Here is an 11,481-nt window from a genome sequence, read left to right on the forward strand (position 1 = left end):
ACAATAGTGTAATTGCCATGGAGTGAGTAATTGCCTTGAACCTACGCTTAGAGCAAAGTTCTTTGGTAGTCTTGAGCTTAAGAGGCCCAAGTAACAATGGTGCTGTCCTTAACAGTATGACCAAGTTATGAAAAAACATAGTTGTAAAGATAGTTGTAAAGACGAGATCTTGTGGAGATGAATGCTGCAGATGAATTGCCTTTGGAAAGGAATGGTGTTTTTTACTAGTTTTTTTTTTTTTTTTTTTTTTTTTTTTTTGTGGCAGAGGCATAGAGACCAACTTGTAATTAGAGCTAATCTGCAGGGCAGAATGATGTCTAGATTTTGTGGAAAGTACAAGGGGATGGACAGTTGTCTCATCCTCTATCCTATATGGACCAGAGAGGAATATAATGTCTTTTCAGAACTTCTGCAGGCACCCATGAGCCCAGGATGAATGGCCAGGGCAAGCTGAACTGTGTCAGTGCTGCACACATTGCCCTTTCCAAGGGCCAGGGAGTACTTCTTTCCCTGAAACTCTGACTTTGGGTCTAGGACAAGGCATTCTGTGCATGCTGCATCCTGCTCTTACCTTATGATCATGCCTTAGCATTACAGTATGCATAGCTGGAAGCCTTGCTGTGTCTGCTGTATAAAAAAGTTGTATTTCCTACTCCTACAAACACTCTTGTTGTCTTCAGGAAGTCAGGAGAGGCTTGCTGAGACTGGCATTGGGACTGGACTATAAAATGTTTTGAATTCAATAATGTTGATAACAAACTTCAGAAAGTGCCTTTTATTTATGATGTTTATCCTGTTGCGACATAGCTTGGTACTTGAATCCAGTACTGCTAATAATAAAAGTATGATTGCTATAGTGCTTATAAGTACATTCTAGCCAAGTTCTAATTTTATTTTATTTTATTTTATTTTATTTTATTTTATTTTATTTTATTTTATTTTATTTTATTTTATTTTATTTTATTTTGTTTTATTTTATTTTATTTTATTTTATTTTATTTATTTTTTACTCAAGTGGAGAATTCTCTGCTTTTTGAGTGCATTTACATAAATGCTCCAGTAAAAAGTACAGTAGAAGAACTTTATTCACTACTTTATTCACTGCTACTGTATTCAAGATACCTGTTCACCCCTCGGTAACGGGAGTAAAGTGTATTGAAAAATTAGTCCATTTCCTTCTAAAACAGCATGACGTTGGACTGACATTCCAGCACAGAAACCTAAATAATCATAGAATCATAGAATATCCCAAGTTGAAAGGGACCCATAAGGATAAGCCCAACTCATGGCACCACACAGGTCTACCCAAAAACTCAGACCATGTGACTAAGTACACAGTCCAAATGCTTCTTAAACTCCAACAGGCTTGGTGAAGTGACTCTGTTACCTGTCCTTCATCTACATTTTTCAGAGGTGTGTTAACAGACAGGAAAAAAATGAAGAGGCCTTGCTCTATCTATGGTGGTGATCAACAGAAAGCCAAGAAACTGGGCTTTAGTCATCTTTGCTGGGCTGCCTTCCATTTATGGGCATATGGGATCAGACAGATTCATGTTGCACATTACTCGGAAGGGTGTAACCAACAGCAACAGTCCAAAATCTGTGGGTGGGAAAAGAAGATTATGTCATTCTTGAATCTGCCTGAAAGCCAGAACCACATAAAATGTAATTACTAAGAAAGTCAAGAGGGTTTGCTGATTTCATAACATTGGAAGACAGAGCTTAAAATAAGTAGCACAGGCACAGATGCCTTGAAATTCCTCAGGAGCTTGCCAGCAAGTTAATAATCCTAAACGTTTCAGAAGCTGAGGACATGAAAACTTTTGTGGAGCACTGTGAGAGCAACTTCCCTCTTTTCTCTCTCTATATATTTATATATTCTATATATATATATATATATTCTATATTCTATAATGCACTGTATTAAAGAAAAGTAAATTCCATGGTTTTAAAAATGGAAATACATATTTAGGGTACATTAAAGGACAAGCTTCCGGTAGCAATTCTGGGAACGCTTTCCTGCATGTGTGTGTATGCAAATATGAGCATACATATATGTGTATATAATATACTTTTGCTTTTTTTTTTTTTTCCCTACAAAGTGCACTCAGTTTGGGTCATACAGAGTGAATTGTTTATGTAATTTGCTGTTTACATGTAGAATTTTATTGTTTGTGAACATAAATTCAATTTTGGGTATATGCAAGTTGAAGTTTAAACAAAACTTTGTTATGGATGCAACGTTTGTTCTCAAAGCATTAACTCTTCCCTTGCTAATGCGTCTATATAATATAAAAAGTTTTCTACTTACAATTGTACCAAAAAAGAGCAATGTTTGTATCTGCATTAAACTGCCAGACAACAGAATGATAGCAAATCTGAGGGGTTTTAATGGCTTTTACATTACATACTGAATTTCCATTTGAAACTCGTGCATTTTAAAAATCAACTTGTTTGTCCTTTTATAGTAACAGTAAAGGCATTATCACAAGCAATGGATTGTTTGACTCTCTGCTGCTTTTGTCATATGATGGTCAGGAATATACAAAATAAAATAGTGTCTTCATCAAGTTTCAGATCAGTTCTCTATGCTGAAATAACAAAATTGCAATACATATTAAAGTCCTATGTGGATTATTAGATACTTTTAAAAAAGAACTATGGCCTTGAAACTGCGTCTTCAGAGAAACAATCCAAATTATATTATGAAGCTCTTCCCGTGGAAATATTTAGTGTTTACTCTTGAGACTTGTAACTCTAAGCTGTTTCTCTTTGGCTGTGGAGCTTCTGATCTCTGCATCAGCAGTATTACTGTATTCTTTAGCCATGGTGGCAATGTCAACTTACACAGATGTTGAGCAGAAAAGGCCATGACCATTTATGATGCCAGAAGAGAAGTATACATCAATGACTAGTAAACTTTATATCAGACATCGAGCAAGTACAGAAGCAGCAGAAGGGCACTGAAATCTATGTGGCATGGAGACTCACACAGAGTTAAAGTAGCCTCAGAACTTCTAGTCTCTGAAGTTTACATTTTTTTCATGATCCAAGAGAGACTAATGAGAAACACAAAGATGTTGAAATATTTTTAAACATTCTTTCCTGTACAAAGTAATTTGATTTGTTTTATGAAAATGTTATTTATTTGTGCACATTACTGCATACTTCAAGCTAAATAATCTCAGATACATTTGTGTAAATTCATTACAATTTTGCTGAGTTGTCCCATTTCCAGATAAAACAGTATAGGTCAGTTAGGTCAATCCATATTCTCAGAGGCAGGAACACTGAAACCTAAGGTCAAAAGGAGACCTAAGGAGAGTGACAAACAAATAAGATGAAGAGTTGCCTGAGATATAGTAAAGGTATAGAACTTGGCATGGAAATTGTCTAAACAAACATCTGTGAGCTCCAAGCAGGATGAACAAGATTTTCCTCAAGACTATCAGCCTATTCCACCTGTAACTCTGTGGGAAGCCCTACCCTAGCCAAATACAAACATTTGAGGTCAATAATTAAAATAAAATAAGCAGTGCAGCAGTATCTTCTATTGTTCCGAAATACATGAACAATATTTATAAATGACACTATTAAAGATATTAATTTTCCATGGTATATGAAGAATGAGAAATTGTGAAGAACTCTGCAACAACCTCATGAAATTGAGTGGGTCAAACTTGGGAGATGAGCTTCAGTATAGATTAATGTAAAGACTTCACTTAGCTGCTATTTAAAATCTTGGAGAGACCACCTCTTGGGTTGTTTGTGCAGCCTGGTCTTGACAACTCCAGGAGCTAAAGTCATTTGAGGGAAGAGCAAGTGAAATGATCAGAGGGCTGAGATGGCTGTCTTGTAAGGAGAGGGTTGAATTTCTTCAGTTTGGGAAAGAGAAGGCTGGAGAAGCTGGTAATTCAGGTTTACAAAATCATGAAAATGATCAATGGGGTGAGTGCAGAAAGAGTCGTTCACCAAATCCTGCAATACCAAAGGTGTGGAGCACCCAGTGAAACCAGTATCCCTTTTAAACAGATAAAAGAAAGTTCTTTACACAGCAGATACTTAGATTCTGGAGCTTGCTGCCACAAGAGACTGTGGAAACAGTATCAGGGAAGTCAAAGGGGATTGGACAAATTCAAGGACAGCAAGTCTATACATGGACTTTATAGGGAGTAGGCAAGCCTGCATCCTCTAACATTCCTAATACAACAATTCCGGACACTGGCAAAGGGACCACAGGTGTTGCCCCAGGCTCGTGTGCTCATCTCACTTTGCCCCAGTCTAAGTTGTACTACTGGGCTAAGTGGCCCACGGGTGTGACCCAAAAGGAAATCCCATGTATTCTTATATTTGAAGGTGATTCAAACAGAGAGGAACCTGCAATCTTGTAGGTTACTCAGGCCTTTTCCTTATGTATAACAATATACAAAATTATCTTTATTTGCAAGAATTGAAATGCTTGGGTGTGGTGAGTCTGTTTCGTCTTCATTGGAAGAAAAGAAAGAAAACAGATGGCAATCTTTTAGTGCCTAATGATGGTTTTCCAAAAGCAGTTCCATGAATTTTGTTCTCTTGAAAGTGATGAAATGCACGCAAAATGCATCAACTTTTTTTTTTTCCACTGTGATGTATCATCTGTATTTAACACTATGTATACGAATCCAATTATTTAACTGAAATACAACTTGAAATAGGTGGCTGACATTCTCTAAAAATTAGTTCAGTTCCAGTACTTATTTCCTTTTAAGCCTTCTGCAGTACATTCTCTTATTTAATCACATGGTTTCAGCATTCACCGTTCAGGATCATTATCTGTATTTCCTTCAATGGAAAAGCCAGCATGACATTCATTCCTCGGAGGTCCGTTAAGCTACACAAGCATGCCTTATCAGAGGTATTCTTCAGCTAACTATGTGAAACACTTTGAGATTTGGACGGAATTTATTAACTGTTAAGGAAAATAGCACCAGTGTGAAAGTCAGCCTTATGAAGTGTGAGAACTATGCCTGACAGATGGCAAAAGCTGGCAGCCCAGTGAGCTGCTCTGCCCTGGGAATTCCGAAACAACAGCAGGTCATATGTCTTAATTTTCAGATAGATGTGTGTATATCACATACCTAAGATAGGCTCTTTTCTGGTCACCTAATTTTTTCCTGCCTCAGTACTTCTGAAAATATAAAACAGAAAGAAACAGGCAGTCAAAAAGTTAAAATGAGAACTGACCAAAGCAGTTCTGAAGGCAGCTGTGGCATAGTTGCAGTAAACATGGGGAGGTGGCGATACCCAAACAGAAGCTGGAGCTGCCTTAGAGAAGCATCGTGCTGAAGGAGAATAAAAGGATTTGTCCTACTAAATATAAGATCCAGCCTTAAGAATTTCACCATGTGAGGAAAGCATCTAAGGCATTTTATCATACGTAGGATACTCTGGCCCACATGGGTAACAGCTCCCCCCCAACCCCCGCAGTACCATGCACGCATTCTGTTACCTCTTTTCATCATCAGACGGACAATTCTACCCCCACAGCTCTCACTGGCCTGTGACATGAATGCTACTGAACTCAGACAGCTCTCTAAATTTCTGTACCCAGGATATTCCTAAATCATGCTGATTCTTTCCATGTAATACATTTAACCTTTCCTCCCTCTGGAGCTGAGCCACTTAAATGATAAACTCTCAAGACTACACCTATGGTTTCTGTTTTGCACCTGAACCTTACAAGCTGTCTTTTTTAAAACTGGTAAACACTCATCTTTTTTTGTTTTGTTTTGTTTTGTTTTGTTTGGGGGGGGGGGGGGGGGGATCTCCAGTGTTGTGAAACATTTGTACCAATCATCTTTCAGCTTTTTTTTTTTTAATAAAATTTATAAATATATTTTATTTTATATTTTTTATTTTTATTTTTATTTTTATTTTACCAGACCTTTTTCTTCCATATAATATTCTTGTTATACCACATATCCCTGCTAATATCCAGACCTGCAATTGCAGCTTGGATACACAAATGTCTGGAGAGAATTTCCTAATTTATTTTAGTGTATCATTAAGGCATAGCTGAATTTTTGAGAGGAGGTCACAGAAGGGAGATAGACTGTGATGAGAAATCCCAGAAACCTGGTTGTTTTGAAGAGTCTGGGGTGAGAGAATGTGAGACCTGTCATCACGCAGATAATCCACAAGTTGCTGCTGGCTCCACCTTGCCTGATCACCATCGCAGAGGGCCTCAGCCAGCTCATGCTTTCTGTGGAGGGGTCCTTTTGTAGTGACTCAGTTTCTGTTGCACTTTTAACTAGCAGACAGCCACTGTAGGGCTGTTGGTTGAGCAGACTTTGTAGCATAAAAGGGAAGAAGAAGTAAAGCATGTCTGTTAAGGACTGAAAAAAGTTTATGAAAGAGCAACTGCAGTATATTATTTTCTTATCAATCAGATTTGGGAAGGCTTTATTATGGGATGTTATAGCTCTACTCAAGTGCCTTTTTTTGGCCTTCTGAAGAGAAGATGCTCCTCAGGCTTGGTGGTTCCCCCAGACTCAGTGCACTGCCAGCAATTTGAGTGGCTGCTTTCTCAAGCTGGTTTCTAACTGGGGTATGAGGCTCTTTCCATCCAGCTGCTGGTATCACTGTGCTCGGGATCTCAGCTGGGGCCTGTGCTGATTCACAGGATTTATGCCCCGTCAGGCAGTGCTTATAGTACTTGCTGCTAGGAAGAGTGCAAAATGCCATCAAAATGTACACTTCTAGATGCACTTGAATGCCTGCTTGGCTGAATCAGCACGAACTAAGCCAACAAGGCAATTCATGCGACAGAAGTGTTGATGTGTTCTGAGAGCCACAAAAGGTCAAAGAACAAAAGAGATTAAATCTCCACTAAAATCATAGCTTTCCACTTCATTTTGCTTTGCGTGCTCAAAACTTGAACTTAAAATGCTAGTTTGCAAGTGGCCATCATGTGCAAACACAGCTTTTGTCGACTTGTTAGTGTTTGTATTCTGCAGCAAGAGATCCAAAAGGCAAAGAACAGATTAAAGCTTTTGCAATATCAACACCATACTGGGAAAGAATTCTTAACCTCTATCACAGTCTTATCTCAGCAATAATCTGCATGGCCATGGAGAGCTGACGCATATTTTTTTGTTATACTGTTGCCTTAGTGCTAAGATTTCTTTGATTTTCTGCTGTCAGCTTTACCACCCAGTGGAGATATCCTCGAGTGTTCACAATTGCTGCCTTTCCTGCTAAGAAAACACAACTCACATGTGTTTCAATACTTCTTGGCACCCTGCCTCCCACATATAGTTTAGGGTCAACTTTTCAGCCCGTGCACTTTCCCTGATTTTAAGTATAGTTACAAGTGTAATTAGCAAGGAAAAATAAATCACTTTTCCCCTTCAGCGGGGAAAGTCCTGCCAAAAGCTATGTAAATGTGCCTTGTTAGAAGGCACTGCAAATCATCAGAGAAAAGTGTGCTCCATAAAGTGTAAATCTGAAAATGTGATCTGACATTCATTCAGATTTGCAAAAACAACTTGTAGAGTTCGCTATCAATGCTATTGTCCTGTTAAAGGACTGGATGAGTGTTTAAGAAAATCGAGAGAATTTCCTCAAACAAAAGTTTTTATGAGCTGTCATCCTTTCTGTCACTACATGATGACAAAAGTCTGGAAAAGTCTTGCACTTTGGATGACTTTCACTGCTGGATCCAGTGAGGCCACCATTTCTCACATGGCCCACTCCTCTCCCCGGCCCTCCATCTCTTGGGACCACTCTAACAGCCTCAAGTCTTGGAGCCACAGCATGTTTATGTTGCAGAACACTTTATGGTTAATTTTTCTAGGTTTTGCCCCATTCTTGAGTATATTTCAGTCCATAACAAAGTCCTCGTTGGCATTAATGGGAACAAAGGTTGAGTCCTGTAAAGCTCAAACCTGACTTCCAGTTCCAGGGAAACTTCTATAGTTATTCATTGTATTCCCAAGCTTTGCTTCTGATTTCTTGCTTGGTGCAGAGCTACCACCGAGATCTGTTCAAGCCTTCTGGACTGAAATGAAGCATGTATTATGAAACTTTGATAGTTTCCAGTGGAGAAAAAACTTCTGTTTACAGAAATTTCCATAAACCTAAGCCTTTAGTCTGCTATTGAGTTGTGTTTAAAGCCCAGTGGAACCAAGTATTTATACGGATGACGAACATAATAGAGACCAGAACTTGATTTCTCTGCATTTCAAAGACGTGATCTGACCTACAAAGTTTTCTAGTGAATGGTAGTTTTCTGAGTGCCAGTTGGAACAGGTTCAGAAAAAGAAATTCAGCAATATTTATTTCAGAAAACCAGGAACCCACAGTTGTAGTGGTTCCTATTTGAGTCACGGACAGCTATATATAGGATACCTAGTGCTAAATACTATTTACCAGAGGAGGACTTCAGTCCAGGTGCTAGGTGCTTTTTCAGCCCACAGTTGTGTTGTAATTAGGATTCTCTGGAAATGGACCACTTTGGTGAAGCTTGCAGCTGTTAAATCCCAAAGGAAATAGGTGATTTCCTCCAGTCCACATGAAGATGTCCAGCTTTCAACATTTCTTTCTGTCTAAATTAGGAGATTGCCCAGTCAGCATGCTGTGTTTTGTGGAACATCTCTCACACCATGAATCATGGGGAAAGAAGGGGCTAACTTGGAAAGAAGATAGCTAATGGAAGATTAGGTAATGTGAGGTTGTATCTAGGTTCTCTCAGTTTACCCAGCTCCTCCCTAAATACTAACAATGCTTAAATACACCCCTGGGGATGACTTCACAAAAGATGGAAACTCTGAATTATCTACATTAGCTTTTTATGTATTCCTAATGGGTTTTTGATTTTTATTTATACTGGTGTTTTTTTAAAAGCAAATTATTCACAGTTACTTTAGCTCCTCAGCATGTTTAATGATCCCTAAATATATTCTATATTTGCTAAAATAAGTAATAACTTTCCAGAAGCACAGTAGATAGTGATGAACTTCTAGACTGGACATGGTGTGACACATCTTTCCTTTAATGCCAGATAGAAAACCTACCCATCAAAGACATTTTGTGAATGCTCTCTAAGGAGAGCATAATGTAAAAGCACAAATGACCAAATCATACCTTTATCCACACATGAAGTTTCAACTCATGGTTCATGTTCTATCAACAATACTTCTCATTTAAAAAGAAATCTAAGTATTATTCCACAAAATTTTCAAATACAATTTAATAGTTGTTTTTACATTAAAAACAATTTAACAGCCTCCTGTGTGGAAGGATATAATAGATTTGAAATTGCTAATATAGTTTGTGAGGAAGGACGTTAGTGATTTCTGACAAATCATTCACCTCTGACTTCACACAAATATGTACTATCATGAATTTTTGTTGGAGGAAAGTTCTCTAGAGATTCAGGTTTCATAATCAGTTCCAAATCTACTAAACTGGACATGCTAGCTGTTACATAAAGCTGCAGTTTTGAGATGCCAAGTAATAAGGAACAAGTATAGCAGAATATTTGTCAGAAAACAAAACAAAACAAAAACACAAAGATCCCCAAATCATTTTGGCCTAGAATACATTTCCAGCTAAAACGGGATATCTAATCTGTTTGGATGCTTCTGTTTTAACTAAAGGTTATTCCTCATTTAAAATCTGGAAGAATACTCCCTGAAGACCTCATGGCAGCAATCCTAGGGAATATGGTAACTGTTGGCTCAGGCATAATCAGGATAATCAGGCTCAGGCATAGTCAGGATAATCTGTGCTTCCCAGCATGGTGTGTTAGACCTCTGATTTCCAATGTAGAATAATATCATTAAGAAATTCACAGGGTAGACAATCAAAGCAAAACATAAAATGAAACAAACAAAAAAAGATGTTTAAAATAATGCAGGAAACTGAATTTAAATGTAATTATGACGAAGATGAATGAATGAAACAGATTTGGAAATTAGTCATTTTTCTTGGAGAAAGCTCAGTTTTCTGTGGGTCAGTTTTCTTACAACACACAGATGTTGGGAAACTGAACAATTAAAATATTTCAGAGTGATCAAACTGGATCTGGAAAGTGAAAGCTTTCTTCCTGCTTATTATGAAATCAACACAGACAACATGTATGTGACCATCGTGATGAGTCCTGAGAGCAAAACTTCTTTCAATTCTAAAATGCATATTATTTCTGCCTGGTGCAACAGAGCAAAAAAGAAACAAAGAGCAGAATTGAGCATCAAATCTGATGCTGCCTCCTCATGAAACTTCTTTCTGGGTTCTTTTCCTATAGTTCGTTTGATTTCTGTTTTAATGAAGAGATAGTCTTAGCTATCTCATCAAATAAAGTAAGTTAGAAAATGATGCAAAAAACAAGTTCTTATAATGTGCATTACTTACCTTGTCATTTTAGATTCACTTCAGTAAAAGTTTGACATACTGAAACTGTTGGATTCCCTTTAACTTACTTTGGGAGGTTGATAGGTTTTTTGTTTTGTTTTGTTTTGTTTTTTAAACACTAATCAGAAGATATTTCATAAATCTAATATTACTACTGCAAAATATTTCCTAGATTTCCGTGATTTACACCTGACTGACAGGATCTGATAACAACTTTGAAAGAGAATCAATGGGATGATGACAATGTGGCCTCAAATCAGCTTTAAAATCATCATTACAGGGTGTGCAGGTGGATACCTGCAATTCCTGAAATTGAAATCCAATTAGGCAGCTTTAATTTACCTGTAAAATATGAAAGGATTTCAATCAATTCTCTGAGAGATGCAAAGTAGTTATTAATTTCCAGCAAAGAGCATTAATCAGTAATTACGCCACTCTAATTTGGAGCCAGATTCTGGAACTGGTGATGCTTGCCAGCTCATTGTCTTGGGATGGTGTCAGATTGTGAAACAAGGCCCCTAGAAGACCAGAAGGCTGTTAACGAAGCCCTGTGTGCTTCCACTGGCTCCTGTCAACATCAATTTCCCTTTCATCTACTTTTTTGTGGGTTTCTTCTCCTATATATATCTAGGGACAGAAACTTTCTTGTAGCAAATATATTTTATTGTAGCTCTGAAAGCAGACAAAAGTGTATTTTAAAAATCAGGAACATCAATGCTTAGGCCCAACACCAGATTTGCCAATATTTTGTCTGTCAGATGGTTTATCTACACCTACACAGCAGTATCTCCTCTTAAATGGGCCCGTTTCCTGAGGTTTTGATACAGCTTCAAACTTCAAATATACAGAATTTCTCACACACCCAAAACATTTCACATACATGAAAGAACATTTACGAAATGTGATGGACCGAAAAAACAGAGCACTCTAAAAATTACATTTAATTAGATGTTTTTTTATGAGAGCTTTGGAAACAGTCCTTTGCTCAGATTAGGATTCAGTTTACACGTAGATTTTGTCTGAGGTCTGGCTTTGTTTTTTAGACAATTGTTCCACAGCATTTTCCTACTGCCCAAAAGCGGGGTGCAA

This window comes from Aythya fuligula, chromosome 4 (genome assembly GCF_009819795.1).
Source record: "Aythya fuligula isolate bAytFul2 chromosome 4, bAytFul2.pri, whole genome shotgun sequence".
Lineage (NCBI taxonomy): Eukaryota > Metazoa > Chordata > Aves > Anseriformes > Anatidae > Aythya > Aythya fuligula.